General features: G+C 42.0%; 1 protein-coding gene across 1 annotated transcript in view; it reads left to right on the plus strand.

The window, feature by feature from the left end:
* CPS1 (carbamoyl-phosphate synthase 1) overlaps window positions 1-21,065 on the plus strand; it is a 330,044-nt gene that overhangs the window by 216,525 nt on the left and 92,454 nt on the right. Inside the window, exons 46-47 of the transcript XR_003533439.1 lie at window positions 4,559-4,683; window positions 18,614-18,743. The gene's annotated coding sequence lies outside the window, so the exon portion shown is untranslated. The remainder of the gene's footprint in view (window positions 1-4,558; window positions 4,684-18,613; window positions 18,744-21,065) is intronic.

The raw sequence follows: 21,065 nt of genomic DNA on the forward strand, positions 1-21,065 counted from the left end.
CAGGGCAGAATTGACCTGGTGGGGCATGTAAGTGTGACAGCAGCCTAGTTATAAAACATCTTATTTAGCCACAAAGGGGTATCTGTTTGAAGAGAGAATTTATTGGGTCTGAGAATACACACCTGGTTTGTAAGGGGAGACACTGAGGTGTGCATGGCATACTTCAATACTGATTTTCCGTAAAATTTCATCCAGATTGTGCTGAATTGAGTTTAAATAGTTCACAAGGTGAACTTGGAGCATTCTTAGCAATTTTTGTGAGCTTTAGATGCGATTTTGCATAGCTGATAATCTGATAATTTATTACTCTGATAATCTGATCACAGGTACAGGCTTACTTACTTCTGGATTTCACCTATTTCAGTTTTCATTTAAGAATCTAAAACCTGCTGTTATTAAAGCCCAGGGGAGAATGCTGACTTACCCTTAGATGGAGCTTTTGAAAAATTATAAACAAAGCCAGTCCTTGCGTTATAGAGAAGGCTGTTTAGCTTTCAGCTAAAACTGTGGCACTTTAGCAAGATGCTAAACGATACACTGAATTGTTTTATCTTGGGGTGTGTGCATCTGAAAGGGGGTTATTAGAATATTTTGAATGATCATTGGTAAAAGTTACATTGTACAAAGCTTAGGTCCAGAATCTGACAGGTAGTGCAGCTGGCTGTGATTCATGTAAGGAACATGAATGATTCACAAGGTTGATAGAATTGGAGTAAGTCATTCTTTCATCTCGATAATTTTCACCCTGAAGCGAAGTATCTCACATATGGTGACAGCTTTGTAAAATAGTGTGATGGCCAGTAAGGATAGGGGGAACTCAGAAAAGACCTGCTAAAGCAGATTTGATTTGATATAAAGAATGGAGCCTATCTCTCTGTTCTTTTTAATTTTTTTATTTTTTTTTTCCCTTTCCCTGTCCTTCTCTCTGGGTATGCAGAGAACTGTTAAGAATGAAAGGCAGTTGGCCCAGTATGCTAATATATCTGCTTTGATAATCCTGAGAGATGTTTTAATTAGGAAGAGGAGGCAAAGACTTAGAAGAATGTAGTTACTCATGTAATTTGAAAACCCTTGAAACAATCCTGAGGAGCAGTAGCCTGAGGAAAAAATGCAGTTTATTTCTCTGGGAAAATATAGCCAGATGTAGCTTATATGTAGTTTTCTGATGTGGCTTTATTATAAAATGCCAGTGTGATTTGGTTTCAGCTGGGTGTTCTCCAGACAGAGGAGCCCTGAAATGAACATAGCTTGTTTTCAACTGCTGCTGTCTGGGACCTTTTCACTTCTTTAACAATGTAGATCAGTCCCATGATCTAGTAGATGTGAGATGTAACACTTGGAGACATCCCTGCAGTTCTCTGGAAGAGGGGGGATCACTTGCTGTGCTGCTGAACATCAGTAGGATTCGTTGCCAAGAAGCTGAATCTTGCCACAGAGGCATTGCAGTGCCAAACCTGGCCAAAGGAGCCCCCCAGAGAGGCTTGTCACGTAAAAAGAGGACAATCTCTGTGCTGGCCCAAGCGTAAGTGGCCAGAAGCTCCTTGTTCATATGACCATGATCCCCTCTAATTTGCTGCCAAGACTTGGTGCTCTTGAAAGGATGACTTAATATAACTTAGAATTGACTTCAGTATCTGTTTCTGTCTTCTTTTTCTCTGCTTCTCTTCGTTGTTTTCTTCTTAAGACATCAGTTATTCCTTTTTTTTCTTTCTTCTCCTGTCTCCTACTCTCCTGAGGCCTAATTGCAGGTCATCAGAACAGTGCTTTGTGAGCCTGTGAATTCACAATTCTGTATTTATTCTGCCAAATGTTGCTCACATGACTTACAAAAGTGGTCAGAAACTTGGGTTTTGTTTTGTACAGGGAAAGAAATGAAAAAGGCCCTGGCCTTTAAGGTTACCTTAGTCTATCTCCCTTACTGTCTGTGGTCACACAACTTTTTGGACTGGGATGAAAGCTGACCTTACTGGAGAGAAAGCAATGTTTCCCAGCAAATCCACTTGCAAGAAAGCTCAAAAGAAATTACACTATGTAAACAAGAAAGGATGTTGTAGATCTTGTCCCTTTTTCCAGCTGGGTACTAAATGCAAAGCTGATGGGATTATCCCAAATCCTACTGTGTGTTATCTTTGCCAAATGACTTTTATGTAATCTTTAGTGTGCATAAATACATGTTAACAAAAAATGACACAATGAAAACAGAACAGCAAGCATTGAAAGCAAAGCATTACTATGTGAATATTGGGATACCAAGCTTGTCATTTGTTGTGGTTTCTTTTGTTCTTTTTTTTTTTTCCCCATGAAAGGTAAGCCCGTTGGCTTGGATACTGCAGGAATTCCTTGTGTTCTTTCTTCAGAGTGCAGATCCCTAAAAAATCTAATGTGGTATGGAAGCTGAACACATATTATTTGTTTCTAGGAATGAAGAAAGCTTTGCTTGTTTGATTTTCACATGAAAAATAGTTGCATTTGTTTTCCTGGTTTCCATCAGATACCAGTAAACTGGAGAAAATTGGAGGGATTCCTGCTTACGGGTCTTCATCTCTATTTTCTTGTATGTGTTTTGACTTGTGAGTCTTGTCAACACAGACAAGACCATAAAGCCCCCTGCCCCATGCTGAAACACAATCCCTGTTTTAGAAGGCATGCTGAAAAGTTTCATCTGAGCTTGTCACCTTGTCTTCAGGGCGGTTCTTAGCAATCACCACTAAAGAAGGAAGTGTAAAGAGCTGTGTGACAAGTGTAATGATATTTCATTTTATTGTAGCTGCTATCCAGGGGGGCTATTGTCCCTCATTTCACGTTCCAGATGGTGCTTTGGCTTCTGTCCTGGAAGTTTTGAGCCTCTTTGACACTCCTTATAGCCATTTCCAAAGGAAATCCTTTGGAATCAAATGTACAAGAGGCAATCAGCTAGATCATTTTTCATTTCTCCTAACCACTAGACCACCAGGGGTCCTGCCGCGGCCCGGGTTCGATTCCTGGTCAGGGATACTCCACCGGGCAGATGGAGCTCGTCAGCCCTGTAAGGCCATCCATCTATGAGAAGGTCACTCTAAACAAACCTACGTCCTGAGGACCTCACTGCCATTGTCCAAGCTCGCTTGGCCCCGGCAGATGAACCTTAGGATTAAAGGGTGGGCTCAGTTCAGCACACACTGCGTCTCACCTAAAAAATCCATTGCGCAGGCTTGAAAGGTAAAAGACCTTTCCCAAAATCTTCGTTCGCGGAGACTGGCCATACAATTTTCATTTCTGCATTTCAGGGAAAACGAAGTACTCCAAGAAGTTAAAAACTGGTTAGAAACACTGACTCCAAGCTGTCTGTCAGGTGCATTAACCATTAAAGCAGCATTGTCGCTCTGCTGCATCCAGCTTCTGCCTGTGACCTGCACTGTAACACAGTGGGCAAGTAACCACTTCTTCCAAATCTTTTCATGTATCAGCCTCCCATCACCTTACTTGTCTGAGGCCCCAGAGGTGTACCGAGGGAATGAGAACATCTACTTTCATGTGAAAGTTGAGGGAATTGTGTCTTGCGTTTCTGACTGTGAATTTGATTCTGTTTGTGGAATATATTGAGGTTTAAAGGCTTGGAAACGCCCTCTCTTCCAGATTTGATTGCACATTCATTGCTCATTACCTAGTGTTATGCAGTTTGCTTTACAAAGTAGCAGTAGTGCTATCATTAATATCTCCTGTAATTAGCATTTGAACAGCAGAGCTCTGGAATCAGGCAGCCCAAGTCCAATTTTGAATCTTGGAAATGATGAACAGGAAAATTGCCCATGCATGAAACACTGTCACCTTAGTCCTGGGCAATTTTCTAATTATGACATGATGGATATTCTGCTGTAGAAATGGATTGGGGGGTGCAGGAACATCTTCTACCTTCACAGTCAGGATAAAACATGAGTATCTCAGTGCAGGAGTGCCATCTCCATGCTTGTGCAGTACTCATACAATTCATAACTGTGCTGTGCAATCGCATTTCCATTCAGCCCCATCTGACATTGGGGCATTTTGCAACAGGAAAATCCATAAGGTGCCCACGTGCTGGGTAAAGTGACATCTTTCATTTGTTTGACACTGGCATGCTGGTGATTTCATTGCTTGAACTCCTGTGTCATATTATGAATCAGTAGAAAAATGAGAGATGGATCATTTTCATATTATGCCCTTCATAATCATAAATACTTTAATAAAATTGCTTCTAACTGTACTATAAAGTGAGAATGCAGATTTAAAAGTGTTTTACAAAAGAACAAAAAAGGCTATGTCTTTTTGTTTTAGATCCTTTATGATGATTATAGAACAGGAGACAGGATTGGAGATGTAATGTTTCTTAATTGTTGCTGGAATGGAGTTAGTGAGAACACTGTGGGTAAAACAACAATTCAGTCAAAATGTTATTTTATCAAAGCCAGAGGGTTTTGCAGAGGCGTATTTATTTCTAGGATCCTTTTTCAGGGGACTCTTGGGTCTGTGGCAGAAAGCAGTGTTTTACACACTGACCTTCGTTGCAAAGAACTTGTGTTTAAAATCCTTTTTTTTTCAGATGAAAGGAAAACAAGAAAAGCAAAAAGTGCTTTATAATTTGCAGTCCTGGGAGTTGCACATTTCAGATCTTCGTATATGTTCTTTTAGAAAAATGTGCAAATGTATCTCTTCTTCATTTGGCAGGTAGGCGAATTTTGGCATCTTGGCTTTTACCTTGAAATAATAATTGTTGCCTTCTGCTCACAGTACTTCATCTTCTCTGACTTTACTGGGGAAGTCTAGGGAGCACTGGGGAGTATCTGCAGCACATTCCTGGTACCTGGTAGGGGTTCTGCCAATTGTTTGGTAAAGATTTGTATTGGTATTTGTTTTAAAGTATCCCCTGGGGTACCAGTGATACTGGAGTGGTGCTACAACTGCCACATAAAGGGGTGCCTTTTTTCTGAGGAACCTGAGTCATAAAGCAGGTGAGACAGAAAGTGCATTGGAGGAGGAAAATGCTCTCATGGGTTTATAGAGGGGAAACAGAGACATAGGGATATATAATGATCACCTTGAAGTTGACGGGAGCTGCAGGTCTAAGGTTGCCCAAGGCCTCAGGCCTCTCCTCAAGCCTGGGGAGCTCCTCTGCCTCCCCCTGTCCCAGAGACAGTCAGAAGATGCCTTGCAGTGAGCTAAGGCAGATGCTGGCTGCAGAAGATATTCCTTATATGTTTGATACTTTATTTGCTTATGCCAAATGAGGTCAGTGATGCTGGCTCTCGTAAAGCTGCTGATGAAATACGCCCACTAGACAGTAACTGGGGAGGGTTTGTGGAGCACAAAGGGCCAAGGCATCAGGCGTTGTTTCATTGGGTGCTGTGCAAATGAAAAGCTGAGTCTCACCATGATGTTTTCAGAGCACAAGTGAAGGACAATAGAGTCCTCCACCTTTCTTCCTCAGGAGAGGACAAGGTAATGGAATGTGGTGATCCAAAACTATGAAATGAAAAAATCTTAGCTTGCCACTTCTCACACCAATTCCTGTGGGTCTTTTGTAGGTACTTGCCAGACAGTGGAGCTGAATGCAATAGGATATTATAAGTATGATAGTGAAGTGTGTATATAATGCAAAAAATATTTCATATAATAAATGATGGTGCAATGCAATAGAAGGTATCCATGAATCCTCGGCCTTTTTTTACCCCCAGATAGTGGTATACTTAGGTTCTTCCACCAAAACACATTTGGCTATTAGCTCCCTTTCTCTCTCACATTATTGCTTGGTGTGAAATTCCGCTCCACTGCAGTTAGTGAGGCTGTTGGTGCTGATGCTGAGATTTCACCCCGATACTTTCAGGGTGACTAAGGTCTGCATTTGGTTTCTATGCAGAGAGCTGAATGAACTGAAAGCTGGGAGGAAGGCCTGGAACCTTCTTCCCTCCTGTCTTTCTGCAGGGCATGAGAGAAACTGCTCCTTCTCAAAATACCAGCTCTTCAGATTCATTGACACTTTGCTTAACATGAAATAGTCTTGATTTAAGGGATATTGAAGCAGCTGGAGTCACGTTGATTTTTAGACCCCTCTGAATTGTTTCCTAAATGTAATGTAAGTTGCAGCGAGGAATTTACAGCAGTATGAGAACAGGCATTTCAAAATGTCAGATTGTGTCTGTAAATTGCCATGTCTGGTAATAAACCCACCTGTCAAGTAACTGGCAATCACAGCTTACTGGTGATTCTGTTTTTCCTGTGTGCTATTTCCTGACTGAATTGCAGACAGAGCAAAACCAGTGATTTTTTCTTGGGCTTTCAACATTTTTTTTTAAATTCAGGTGAAAGCAAAACTGGAGCTGTAAAGTTAAATGCAACTAGTAAAAAGCAACTCAAAGAAGATAAAATTTTTAAGCTATACAGTTAAGCACTTAAATCAGGAATTCTTTACACTTGGAGATGTTCTTCAAACCTGCTCCTTAGCGTAGTTATATGCATAAGAAACAGCAGCCTCCAAAATCTTCCTTTAAATATTTGATATGCCATATATTGAGTATTATCCTTACTGAACATTTTGAGCATACACATATGGTGTGATGTCTGATGGGCTTTAATTCTTTCAGCTCAGCCATCTGATCTGAAGAGGGAAACAAGATTATAGCCATAAAACGGTACCCTCTGATTCACCTTCCTGTTCTATTTATGATTTTTGCAACCAGGATGAATAAACTCTGTAGTCAGCGTTCAGATGGGTGGGTGTATAGTTAGCTCATTTCTCTATGTGTGTCCTCAGAACTGAATAGTAAATCTGGCTCTTTCTGTAAACACTATATTGCAATATTGTAATTATAATTAGTTTGTCATGTTTGTGCTTAAATGTGGTATATAACAGGAATGAGACCCAAAGGCATTCTTGGAGTGCTACCTCTGAAGGTCATGCACAAGTTCATTAGACATCAGTTGTACTAAAACACTGAAAAGATACTGGGGTGAAAGGCCTCTGCATTGGTAATTATCCAAAATGTGTACTGTCTTTTCTTCCTCTTACCGGCACACACAGAAAATTGTAACAAGGAGAATGTGCAATGGGATGTGTTTTTAATAGACAGTGGTATCTCCCAAAATGCTTGACTTTCAGAAAGCGAGTGCCTGCCACTTTGCATTGATGGCTGCTGAAGCATAAGCCACCGAAATTGCAAAAAAGATACACCTTGACCCTGAAATTTTGCCAGTGTCCTAAAATATATTTGATCTACAACTTACCCAGTAAGGCAGGTATCTGTTTGGCAGTTTATTCTGACTTTTCGTAAAATTTTTTCCCCTTTATTTTATTTTCACAAGTATTTGGGCTCAGGCTCAAACAGGTTTAGTGTGTCTTCCTCGCAAGGAAAACAAACCAGTGCAGAACCTGTCCCAAGCTGTGAGTGTTAATAGCTGTACTTTGAGTGCCAGTGGCTATAGGGGTCTGCAACATGCCGTGAAGTGTTGTCCTCTCTGTGACTGGTGATTCTTACAGTTTATATTACCTCGTGGGGAACATTATAGTGCAGATTAGTAAATGGTGCAGTCCCTGATATGCCATGCTCTATATTCTTGCAATTTGTTTTAGCACATTTTGATCCTGGAGATTTTCTTTAAAAAATGTGACTTCTAGAGCATAATTAATTTTAGCCTCCAACTACCCTTGCTATAGATAGTGATAGTTTCTAGGGCTCTTCAAATTTCCATCAGTAAAATCTTTCTCCATGGTCATATCTTTGTAGGAGCAGGAAGAAAATATTTGTCTTTTTTCCTTTGCATCCAATTTGGCAAAGAATCTCAATGTTCAACTGTGCTTTTGTTAAACTGGTCTTCCCCACCAAAATTGAGGCAGGTGCTGCAGTGCTGTTAACTCCTCTTGTGCAAAGGAGACAACTGAGTGGGGCAGCAGAGTGAGGCAACTGAGCACAGGCCCTGATATCTCAGGTCTCTGAGCAATAAGCTGGGTGTCAGTCCTATTCAGGTGACCCTGAAAGGATGTTCATTTGAACAGAAGAAACATGAAGAATGCAGCAAATACATTCTAAAATGGGGGGCTGGAGGATTTAACCAGATAGTATCTTGTATAATCGTTAATTACAGTACAGGCACAGCCTAATAAAGAACCAGATTGAACAGAGCTAGGAGATGTGCCAGCTTGGTGCTGTGCCAGAAATCAGTGTGGCATTTTAAACCCCATTTTGGTCATTCTTTTCCACTCAACAAAGCACTGGTACACATTTACAAAACCCTTTGTTGTTGTGGGATGTTACATGTCCTTCCCTTTGGTACATTCCTGTCTGCTCTCCTGTAGACAGTGCTTCACTTGGTAGGGTGTATAACATGATAGGTTTAGCACAGCTGTACTACTCCAAAGATGATAAACCAGATTTTTTTCAGGAGTGTTATAAAGGCAGATGACATTCCTGAAGCTCAATAATTGCACAAATGTATTTGGGATGTTTCTCAACTATTTAGTATTCTCATATATCCCATTCACCCATCTCCTTTCAATCGTTACTTGTCCCAGCCATCTCTGTTGTTAGAATTTACAAAGAAAATGGATTTTTCCCCATTCATGATAAAACCTATAATCCAAGTCACCCGAGGAAGGCCTTTGAAATCACATAAGCTCCAGATATTTGAAGGTGCTGCAGGTTTTACTGAGAATGCAAATGCTCTGGTGAAGCTGTTTTAGATGTTTGTAACAGGAGATTAATTCAATTACCTGGGAAATGCTGCCACGGCTGATGTGTGTTTGTGACAAGCCATACTGCCCTTTCTTACAGGAAAACTTATGGGCCAGGGATACAGGACAGTGATTCTTTTAGGAAGTTCCTCTAGTAAAGCTGCTAGTCCACCAGCCAGTGGTGTAAATGGACTTTCTTTGCTCTCTGCATGTATACTTCCTATTCCACAAATCAATAAGATCCTGCAATATTTATGTGACATCTTGAAATCCTCTATACAAAAGCTCACTCCAGCAACAAGTATATGAAAATTCCCTCCACTTTCTGTCCATTAGAGCCTTGAGCTGGGAAATGTCAGCAAAGGACTGCTCAGCTGAAACATGACCTGCAGTTTTTCTTCAATGAAAGAGACACTGATGTTGCAAAGTATTGATGCCCTTAGAAAGGTGCAGTTAAAGAGCATTTTTATTTACTTTACCACATCAACCTCTGTGCTCACAAATGAAATCATCATTTACAAATGACTATAACACAGAAATAACCATCTCCTGCAGCAATTTTCACCTCTAAGCTTTGAGCAAGACCTCTGTTACTCTCCACTGGAGTAGCTCTAGAAAGTAAAATGGGAGGTTTCTTTATTTGGGTTTTATTAGTACAGACCTAGATTTATTCAAGCTTTGTCATATGCTCTTGTAAGGTTCTTGTTTTGGTCATGTGCTATGCCTATTACCTGATTGCTTCTTTAATTGTGTAAATTAATATTAACTGATGCTGATTCTACTTTTATTGAGAAATTCCCAGAAAAGAGAGGGATTGCAGAAACCCCTTCATATCCTCAAATTCTGCATTTAACTCAGCCCATTAGTTTTAATATTGCAAAGTGGTTTTAGACCTAGATCAGATTCAGCAATTGACAAGTGAAATTGCAGAATAGAGAGGTAATATTCCTGATTGTTCTTTTGCATATACTGTGGCATCTCAATTAAACACAATGATGCTTTTTCAAAGCTGCTGAACAGACTATTTTTAGATAAAGAATCTGGCACAGCCCACTAATGAGAAGTTTATTCCTTGCTGCTGCTAACCATGGCCCCTTTTTTTTTTTTTAAACTTTGTTTAAAAGCCAAATAAGTAAATATTGCTGGGCTCTTGACTTTTTAATCTGAAGATCAAATCATTCCCCTGAGGAGCTTCTGTCTTTTCTTGTACAGCTATACTCCTTAATAAGCAAGGGCCAGCATTTTGAAGAGGCTGACAAATATTAAGTGCTTTAAATTCTGGGTTCTCGGTTTGACATGTTCAAAAGGTGGCTGGGGACTTTCTTAAAATCAGCCCCACTATCACAATCTCAGGTTCTGCTAGGTGGCTGCACAACATTCCTGGCCAAAGATCATTACTTGATAGTGGTATTTTAAAGCAAGATTCTCTAACAGGAAGGATTGTGTCTTCTGGAAATGATGACATTGCATTTACCCTTGGGGCTGTAAAGCAAGAGGGGAGCTCAAATCTATCTCCTCTTGTTCTGCCTCCTTGTTGCGCGATGCAGGTGAGGAGAGGATGACCCAGGGACTATGCTGAAGTCAGTGCCTGTTAGTGGCACCACACAAGGTTGGGTACCAGAGCAGGAAAGCTGAAGGGATCCTGCAGAAACCGAGTGGGGGCAACCTTGGGTAAATACAGCTTTTGTCTTCTCATTTCAGAATATTTTTGCTCTCCTCAAGCTTACAAGTCAGATAAACTTGCATGCATGTTTGTTTACTGCTCTGTTGCTGTTCTTCTACCAACCCAGAAGCTTGAGGGAGTAAATTACAAACTGCCACTCAGCAATAGGTGGCCACAAACAAAATTCACTTCTGATAGCAGAGCATGCTGGGGTCAGAGCATGTCCATGCCAGTCACTGTCAGTTTTGCCATCAACTTCTGAGGCATCTGGCAGTGACTTCTGTGGAACAAATTTGCTTTTAGCCAGCTGACAATCTGCTTCCTGGGCACCATTCTCTGCAACGCATGAAGACATCTCTTCCAACAAGATTTTCACCTGTACTTCCATGAAAGTCAATGAAGGTGTGCTGATTTATGCCAGGTGAGTATCTGACCTTTGCAGTCCAACCTTCTGAATTCCCTGGCAGCACTTTAATTTTGAGGGGATACTCTGCGGATACGGAAGATGAGGGACATTGCTTATGGTCTGTCATAGAGTCCAAAGCTTTCCAGGGAAAAGTATTCAGTTTCAAATATTTCATAATGAGGCAGCCTATCACTGGTGATGCTTTTTCCTAGTCTCCTGCTATGTCAGTAGAGAGGAAGTATGGCTCTTAAAAAGAGGCTTCTGCTGTTGTGGCTAAATCAGTTGATGATTTTTCAGCCAGGATGTGTTAAGATGAACAGCTTTTAATTTGTCATGGAAATTAGTAATTTAAAATAGATGTTTTCATAGTTAAGTGGACTCACTCAGTATGAATCACTGCCTGAAAAGCCACACAGAGCTGGCCTCACTTGGTGCTCCATGTGAATCTGGAGCAACACTTCATCAATTTCAGTAAACTTATTTAAAATAAAGTAAATCCATTGTGAATGTGTCTGGAATCAAGTGTCATGTTTTCAGACATCTGTGGTTGTTTCAGACCCCACTGGAAGCTGTTGAGAGATTGTCACTGAGTGGTTTTAATGGCCCACAGGAAAGTGCCTCTATAAAAATGATAGAATGGCACTGCTCATTAGCTGCAGGCTCTGAAGGTGAAATAGATAAAGCTACAGCAAAAAAAAGAAAGCAGGTCTGTGAGCCATTTGTAGGACATGTCTGTGCCATGCAGCTGAAGGTGAGAAAGCACCTGCTGAATTGCCTGTCTCCATATCCACTGTGGGGCCGCTGTGTCTGCCCTGAACTGCTTCCTGGCCCCACGGCACAAATTGCCTGCAGGCACATGGGAAGTAACATGTTTAGATCCTACGTGGTTTGCCATTCTTTGCGTTTCCTGTAGACTACATTGTCATTCTCCACCAGCCCAGAGACCACCACCATCAGCAGTGGGGGGGTTAAGTTTCTCACGTCAGGGCTTTAGGGCTGGAGAGTGTTCCTGCTGCATGGGTAGGATTAGTGGCCTCTCACATCTGTGGGGGACTTTCATGCTTTTTAAAGCTATAACTTTCAGATTTCCACATTTCCCATGATGTTCATGCAAAGGGAGATTTTCCAGGTACTCCATATTGAGTAGGGACATGGCCCTGCCCTAGCTCATGCCCAGGATGTCGATGGGTTTTCTGCTGAAGTGCAAGGGCCCAGTTTACTAACAGGAGGTGGAAGAAAGTGAAAAAAGTAGCTGGTTATCCAAACAAGAGGATACAAACTTCAAACATTTGGGTATGTGTTCAAAAACATCTACTGCCACTTTATCCCTGCATAGCTTCATAGCTCCTACTGCTTGGCCAGCTGCCCAAGCAGCTTTGATGCCTTTTGCTGCGAGCTTGCTAGGTGAGCAGTGCTGTGGATTTTTGTTCCTTTTTTCCTGCTTTTGCTGGGTACAGCAGCAGAAAGCTGGTAGCAAAGCAAAGCACGTGCATATGTCTTCTTTTCCATATGCAAAACAGCAATGCCAGTTTGTTGGAGAGTTTCTGATTAGCAGGTGCTAGCTAGAATGAATTGGACCTTGGAATACATTTTGACTCCTTGTTTGCAAGTGAAGAGGTGTAGAAAACCCTGGTGGCATTCAGTTTTGTTGATTTCAAATGTAACCTTTATTAATTTTTGTAAATGATGTCCCACATGTGGAGGAACGTAGCCTGGTGTGCCCTAGCCTGCTAGTCTTGACATTTCTGATGTAAATCAAACCACCTCCCCTCCCAGCTAATGTCCATCAATTGAGGATTTGGCATGTGCTGGTTTATTACTTGTTGATTCTCCTATGATACTCAGATCCTGCAAAAATCAAAAGCTCTCTGATGAAGACCTGATAAAGCAAGTCTTTCTGGAAACTGCTGCATGGAAATGATAGTTAGTGAAGTTCTTTCCCACCCCTTGTCTTGCTGAACTAAGAAGTTCCCCAGCTGGAGTTGACTGGATGGATTGGGTTGACACTAGTTCATCGTTGTTATGCTGTGGTCAGCAGAGGCCTCAAACTTGGATGTTTCTGAAGAATTAAGTGTTGCTGTATATTTCTCTGCACTGGATGCAGTATGTGCTGGTGATGAGGCTGTTTAACCCTCAGCCCTGCTGAGTTAATGACAGGGACCTGCACAGTAAGGTTTGCACGTTATCCTCTGTCACTGACCATGCTTTGGAGACCCTCCTTTGGGACCTGGTCATTCATCCAGACAAAAGGTGCAAAGATACAAGTTGTCTTCTCCTCATACATGTTTGATTCTGAGCACAAACATTCGACCCATGCGTGCTTAGGAGCCTGGTGATTTCAGCAAGTGATAGACAAGTGGTGAGGGTCAGCTTTTGACCCTGCATCTTGTGCTGGTTTATCTCTGTTTCTGATTTGAGTGCATCATTGGCTTTATTGGAGCTAGTCCTGAATGTAAGTTAACTTATGTGTGTTAGTGCTTGCGTAAATTGCTGTGCAGGAGGAGAGGCCTTCACAAGTATTTTGATAGATAGGAATGAGCACATAAACGCACCTCTAAGTCATGTAGAAGCTTGTTATATTGCTTTAGTGTTAGCACACCTTCAGAAGAGTGAATTTCCCGTGCACTGTCTGACAACACTTAATTCTGGATCCAGTTAAACGCAGCTGGGAGGAGCTGGCTGAAAATGTCAGTTTGAAAACTACATATGCTCCATTCTGTCTGGATATTGTTGACATAAATAGGGATGATTAGAATCTCTACAGCTGTCAGTGTATTTACCCCAGTGCAAAACCAATGTGACGGGGCTGCATCTGGTGCCTGTCATGAGTCACATTGCTTAATTTTTTTCATGTTAGGATTATTTTTTTTCACTTTTATTTTCATTTGGTATGCCAGACATTTCAACCTCTGTAATATATTTTTAAAAAACCTCAAGCCTTGGATTGTGAAGATGAAAATTCGTAATGAACAGCCTTTTCTTATGGCTGGCCTGGATGTTTTTGTTTCACCAGAAGGGTTAAGTCATTCATGTTTCATGTGTTTCTTGGGGCACAATGGGCAGGCAGCATGTACTGTTTGCTGCTGGACAGGTAATAAAAAATGAGGACTGGTAAACAAGGCTATGGCTGGTTCTCAGTCATAGAGAAAAACAATCCCCAGTTCCATGTTAGATTTCTTCCTGGATAGGGAGAATGTGCCCAAGCTTAAACTTTACCTCAGCACGTATTGCTGAATCCCCAGAGATTGTCAGCAAACTGCTCTCTGCTGAGGCAGAGGAAGAGGTGGGATGATGCAGGAGTCATGGGCCTCTGCTTGGAGAGAGGCACGACAGAGACTGTTCCTGCCTCAAAATACTGCAGCTCCCTCTCAGATTCCATGGAAACAGCAGGAGTACCTGCGTACCTGTGTCTGCCTGGGTCTGATTCCCAAAGATTGTGATGTAAAAGTTCCCAACAGCCTCCATGGGCACTGTTGTGGCTTAGCAGCCTTTTTGAAAAAGTCAACATAGTTTGGGGTTTTTTTCCTGTTGTGGAGGTGAGAGGGACTGTGGCATGGGAGGGGGAGTCAGTGTTTCAGTGGGGTGGAGGGAACAGGTAGCAGGAGCCTGGGCAGCTGTCTGGCACCCACTTTCCTCTGCCTCCCGTCCTCCACCTGCTGACAAAGTGGCAGTCTGGCCCTGTAATTAAATCTCAGCCACTGTGCAGTGTTCAAGAGCCCATCCTCCCAGCCCATCAAAAACCCATCACTCAAGAGAGATCCTATTAATTGCCTGTGGAGATAAGCAGGAAGCATATGCAAGGCGTGTCGAGCCTGCCGCTCCCAGCCCACCAACATTTGCTTCCAGGAGGCTGTGTTTAGTCAAGCTCATGTGTGGGGCCAGTGGTAATTTGCACCTTGTAGCATGATTCATTGGTAATGGGATGAGATGTTATGGCAGGGTATTGACCTCTTGGTGCCACAGTTACTCTGGCATTGGGAGTAAACAAATGTTAATGTAGAGGCGGTGATTCTCTCATAAACAGACAGCAGGGATGCTCGGGTGCTGTTTTGTGACAGTGAATAGCTTACACTGAAAACAACAGATGTTGATTTCAATAAAATAATAGCATTTTCAGGCAATGGTTTTCTGCAACTTCAAAGAGCTCTGTAGGCCAGAATTAATAAACTGGTGTTACTGTGGGTTGCTGCTGCACAGCACAGCAACAGAACTCTTTCGTTGCTGGTTTTCAGCTTAACCTCTGTTCTTCAGCTAACAGTAAACTGCTTTTGCACATAAGTATTTTCAAAAATGTTGGACTGGCTTTTATAAATGGGCAAAACTGCAAATGACAAGAGGTTTGAGGTGCATTATCTTATCAGTTATACAGTAACCTGGCTGGTGGACAGCCCAATGTGGTAGTGAACACAGTGTACTAGTCTGCAATTACTAGAGGTCTTTTTCAAGTCCTTGCAGTTGGAGAATGCTGATTGTTGCAGCCCTCTGGCTCAGTCTGCAATCTTGGCACCGCTCTCAGCTGGGTGAATTTGTGTACAGAAATTGTTCCCTACCCTGATTCACTATTCCAAGATCTCTGAATCTGAGACATTCCCTAAAGAACAACGGAAAGCTGAAATGCAAAATTGAACAGGACAGTAGACTTAGAGAATACAGAATGAGTAGATATATTTTTTCCTGATAGCAACATGGCAGCAGATATATTTTTCTCTATTTCTGTTTTTCTATTAAGTTGTGAAAGAAACAAAAGATCTGTTCTTTTAGTGTTCGGCACTAAATACACTGGAGGCTGAACAACTGTTTGGTGATTAAGTTGGAACAAAAGCCTGGTGGAAGACAAAGAGTTTAAAGCTGTATACTAGTGCAGAAAAAGAAAAGTATCCATAAATGTTTCCTTCGCCATGCACCGTTACACTCATCCTGGTGGTGTAGGAGTCCTACAGCCAGTCATTTTCCCATACTAACACTGTATGGTGAGTCTCCCCTTTCCAGGAAATGCCTTCTCCTCCCAAATCTGTTCTGCAATGCAAACATTGCATGTATACAAATAGAGAACTTGGTAGATTTTGTGGGTAAACACGTAAAACTCTGTGTTTTGCAGTCCCTCTTTCTGGAGTTGATTTCTGACCCTCCCTGGAAGGCTGCTCGAGATCCTTGCTGCTGCAACTGTCAAGAGATGGTTTCCCTGTTTTTCCTATGCAGGTGCCATGTCCTCTGTTCCCTAAGTGGTGATGATGTGACTTATGAGATTATCTGAGATCAAAATTAACTTCTTCTCCTCACTTCAGTGCTTTGAAGGGTCCCTTGCTCCTTGTGTAGTGACATCTCTCTCATGTTGTTTTCGTTGCTGAAAGATCTTTTATTTTTTCTACTTATTTCCTTCCAAAACTGTGACCTTGTTTGTTTGTTGGGCAGCCCTCATTCTGCAGGGGGAAAGTGTTCCTCCACCGCTCCCCTACCGCAGCAACCAGTTTTACTGGTTTTCAAAAAAATAAGTCTCGAGCACTTTCCGTGCCCTGCAGATGGCACTGCCTTCCTGGGCTATCAGAGTGCCAGATGTATGTCCCTGTGGCGGGCTCCTGTGGTGTAATCTTCAGTCAGAACAACTCTTCTTGCAGCTGGATAAATAGTTCAAAATTTCTGGCTTTGGGATGTTTTTAGTTAGTAATGAAAAAAATTATGGAAATTACTAGGAACGTTTCCCCTTACTCTTCTTCAGGTGGCTTTGTTTTCTGGACTTAGGTTCTATTTGAGGTTTGTCTTTGAAGGATTTTCAACATTTTTACAACTTTTTTATAACTTCTCTGCACAGCCATTTTCTCTCCACCTGACATTTCCCTGTGCGAATTAAGTACTGAATTGGCTGCAGAGTTAATTACCTCTTTCTAGGAGGACCCTCCTAGTGGGAACCAGGGGAGGGAGCTTTCTTGTCATCAGTGTTTCCTGGGAGATTCCCTCCTGGGGAGGAAATGCCCCCCTTGTAAAGAAATGGCAGCATCAAGGACACAGTGGTAGAGATGCATCTCATGTTGTTGCCTCTTTCCTACTGCTGCAGCTGCTTTGTTTGCATGTACTTTTCCTTAAGGTTTGCACGGTGCTGGGGACATACCTCCCCTATATGCAAAGATGGAGCACTGCTGGCTTTGTGCTTGCAGCTCCCCAGTCTGCATGGGGACTGATGGGAGATGTTTGTTTCCTGAGGTGCCTGCACAGCCTTTGGGAACCTGCTGCCTGCAACCAGCAGTGCCTGGTTCTCCAGAGGTGATCACACACCCTCTGGGACTCTTATCCTGTGTCTTCCAGCTCACTTTTACATCGTCTTCTGTCCTGTACCAGCTGCAACATAGAGAGATCTGACTTGTTCAAAACGTGATGACATTGCAAATTGCTGACAAGTAAATGGAGGTCTATTTTTTATGATTGCTGTCTCTGGGTTCTCATGGCAGGCCAAACGATTTGTTTGCTGTTGCAGTGTTTAATGGAGGCAGCAGCTATCATATGTGAGGGATCTGCCATATTTCCAAAGAGTCAAAATAAAATTCCGCCATGCCGAGGTGTTCTGGGTTGCTCCGTGTGCATAAATCCTTAGCTACCTCCCTTCAAGGTCAGTCGGGTATTTCATGACTCAAAAGTGGTTTGCGCAGTCAAGCGACTGGGAGGTGATGCTGCCCAGTCATAGCAAATATCTGATTTCACTGCATATATCTCATCTGTATGGAAACACTTGAGTTATACTGTGCTTCATCACCCATATGACTAATCCTGTATGCACACCAGCAGTCCTGGACAAGCTGCCCACAGGATGACAGCCGTTTTAAAGAGCTCCATTTCGTGATTGCAGGTGGAGAGTCAGCATAGGCTGCTGTTTTTTGTGTCCAGCTGCCCGGTGTGGAATGGATGTTTGGAATGCATCATGTCCTTGGGCTCTGCTAGCATTCTCTACTTGGAGGATTTGAAAAGGAAGTGTCTTCACTGCCAAAAAACTTAACTGAACTGTCTTTGAGAAGTTTAATCTGCAGCATGTATGGCAAAATTTATGGGTTGGTTGCTTTGACGGTTTTCTTGATTTCTAAATAAATTTTAGCGTGGTTCTGTGTGTTCATACATGCAAAGTTGGTTTACAGACTTCTTTGTGTGTCCCAGCTCCCAAAGACAAGTGATCAGTTTTCAAATCTCAGGTTGGGAAAAAAAGGAAACTAAATCTCTGGGCTGTGAAGAAAAACCTCAGAGCCAATGAACAGTTCAGAATCCGGAGGGCAGCCAGGTGTAAACTCAGAAACATTTTGGTCTGAATGCAGTTCTCATGATTGTATAGAAAAACAGGTTTCACGTGCTTGTGACTCTGTATTGCAACACTGTGAGGACTGGTTGAGGGAACACAGGCCGTTTGGGCTCCTGGCTTTGGTGCCACAGACCACATGGGTTTTAGCAAATTAAGCTGTACGTCAAATCTTCATGATGAGATGAATTAGCAAAACCATCATTCGTGTTACAGTATCGGCAAAATCAAATTATTTTAAAAATTTGGGTTGGACTTGGGTCTCTTATGTAGCCAGTTGGGGTTTATTACTAGGTTGGGAATTAGAAGTTAGGTTGCTCTTAAATAACTGTGCTTTATTTCAAAGACTTCATATATCTGTGCCAAATTGAGGTGGGCAGTAAGCTGTGTGTCCCTGCCACAGTGGCTGTTTGCAGGATATTGAATCATCGGTATGGTGATGACAGAATTTTCTGCAGGGAAGAGAACTGTCTCCCAAATAATTGCTACTGTTTTTTAATCCTTTAAACAGTTTCACTCATAACCCTACCCCACTTAATTTTGAAAATAGTTAAACCATCCATACTGAAATCCACTTTCTTCCTCCAGACAAAAAGGCTGCCTTGTACAATACCTCTCATGGAAGACTTCAGTTTGAATGGGGCTAGTCTAACAGGGCAAAGAGCCAAACCAGGACATCATCATACAGTGGGAAAATTTTGAGTAACAGCAATGGTCGGTGAGTATTGCCTACAGTTGTGTGCAGTCAAGAACTGGAATAGTTTTTAGTTGCGTTGGCCTTTAAAAAAAAAGGGCCTTCAAATACTTTTGTTGTCTTACCTTTGAGAATTTCTGAACATTGAAATCCAGAGATACATAGGGAGGTTAACAAGTGAAAGACATTCAGAAATGTGAGTATGTGGATGTATGAACTTAGGGATCCTGATGCCTTGAGCTCTGCCACTCTCTTGACATTAGTCTCACCTGTTCCATCTTTATTTGTATGTGACCTGGGGCCAGACCTTGTCTTATCTATGCTCAGTGTGTGCATATAAATTTGTAGAAATTTGGTGTGGGAACAGTAACAACAAAATTCACAGCTTTCCACTACCTCCTCAATGTCCTTTCTTTTTGTTTTCCCAAGTGTGCAAAAATGCTCAGTATTGAGGAGTCTGGTACTGCAACAGCTTGTAGCCCTCCTGCCATGCTTGCTTCCTCCTGCACAGAGGCAGCAGCCAGATTTTGTGGAAGCAACCTGAATTGGCACAGGAATCAGAGTGCACAGAGGAGTTTCTCAGCAAGTTCAGCACAACGAGGTTCTGGCGAGCAGAGCAAAGACCAGCAGCAAAGGCCTGCTTGGCAACTTCAGGGAGACTCCCGCCAAGGAATGGCAGATGTGGGTGTTGGTGTGCAAGGGCCATTGCATGCTGTGCTCATAGGAAATTTTTAATGCAGACCTCTAACACCACATGAGAAATGCCATGGCTTGGAGGCTTGAGACGATCCACAGGGGCTCTGCAGCAAGTGCCAGCAGATGTGTCTGCAGGCAGGGCAACAGAACTCTGCCCATTGCCCAACAAACCAGACCGTGACAGGCTCTGGGCTGCCTGTTTGAGGATATGGTTTCCCCACAGTGGCCTGTGTTATTTCTGCAGAAATGTGCCTGCCCTGGAGAGTTTTGGGATATTCCTAGTTTGGGAGAAATTTTTCGTGTCAGCAAATGTAAGTAGAGGTCAATGATGATAGCTTAGACACAGATGTTCTCTCCTGGTGCTTAGCTAAACCCGAGCAAAAATATCCTTTGAAGGGTAACTAGGCCTGTGCTCTCTTTTTATATCTGCTTAAAGTCTTGACTTACAAAAGGATTTCTATCATAGGCTTCTCTAAAAATTAGATATTTTAAAAAAATGCTGTTGGAAGATATTGACTAACCATCCCTGTCACTAAAGCATAATTGAATCTAGCACCTCCTGATTGTTATTTGCTGTTCCTGGTTGGCTACAGTGCATGATTGGTATTGATCTTGTGAGAATAAAACTAACAATGCTTTTGGTTTTGCATCTGGAGAGATATTTATCTTTTAATCTACAACGATCATTTTCTATAAAGGAACATATCCAGGTCTGTAAATTCACATACAGTTATACATTTTATTTTCTACTAATGATTTTAATTGGAAATATTGAACAAGGTGCTGGTTTTCTGTTGTACAACTTTTCACTCTGCTCTTGCTTGGTAATGTTCCCAGAGGCTAATGGATATCGTTCTGGGAGATGGAGAGGGGTGCAATCTTTTTACAGCCTAGGTTTTCATAATCTCTCAGAATTATATGATGATTTAGATTTTATTGCGTATATATTTCACATGATGTTGTATTTGGGTCAGATGCACAGCTGTTTAATGAGTGTATTGATTATCAGGTTTATAGACCTATCAAAAAGGGAAGAGAGAGACAAATGTAATAAATAAACATTAGTATTAGTTCATCCTATGCCATGATGTTTATTCAGATGGGTTTTCTGTGTTGAACTTGTTCTGGAAAATGGGAAAGCGATCAGAAAAAAAATGGACAGGAAAGTGGTCATTTTCCCCCTCTGATGCCAGGACGAGAGATTCCTAGGAAACAGAGGGAATGGAACCACTGCAGGGGAGGATGACCAGATCCCTCCATTTGACAGGTTAATTCCTGTTATAGCTGGCTGTTATGGTTTGGAGCTGGCTCCCTGCCAAGTCTCCAAACCTCACCACAAGGAGTCCCCCCCCACCCCAAACCAAGGGAGAAGAGGGGGAAAAAAACCGAAAGAACCGAAAACGAGAGAGAGACAAAGTAATGTATATAAATATATTTACACTTATATTTACAGTTATATACAGTTGAAATATTTATATATATATAATTTCACAGGGAAAGGGGAAGGGAAGAACAAAAACCAAAATAATATATATATATATATTATATTATCCCGCTCAGTAGCCCAAGGTCTGTCAACTAAAAGAATTAACAAAGAAGATCTTACTACTCTCCTTGGGACAACGCAGAATCACGCTGGGGTGACTGGTG

This window comes from Neopelma chrysocephalum, unplaced genomic scaffold (genome assembly GCF_003984885.1).
Source record: "Neopelma chrysocephalum unplaced genomic scaffold, ASM398488v2 Primary Assembly neopelma1_44, whole genome shotgun sequence".
In the NCBI taxonomy this organism is placed as follows: Eukaryota; Metazoa; Chordata; class Aves; order Passeriformes; family Pipridae; genus Neopelma; species Neopelma chrysocephalum.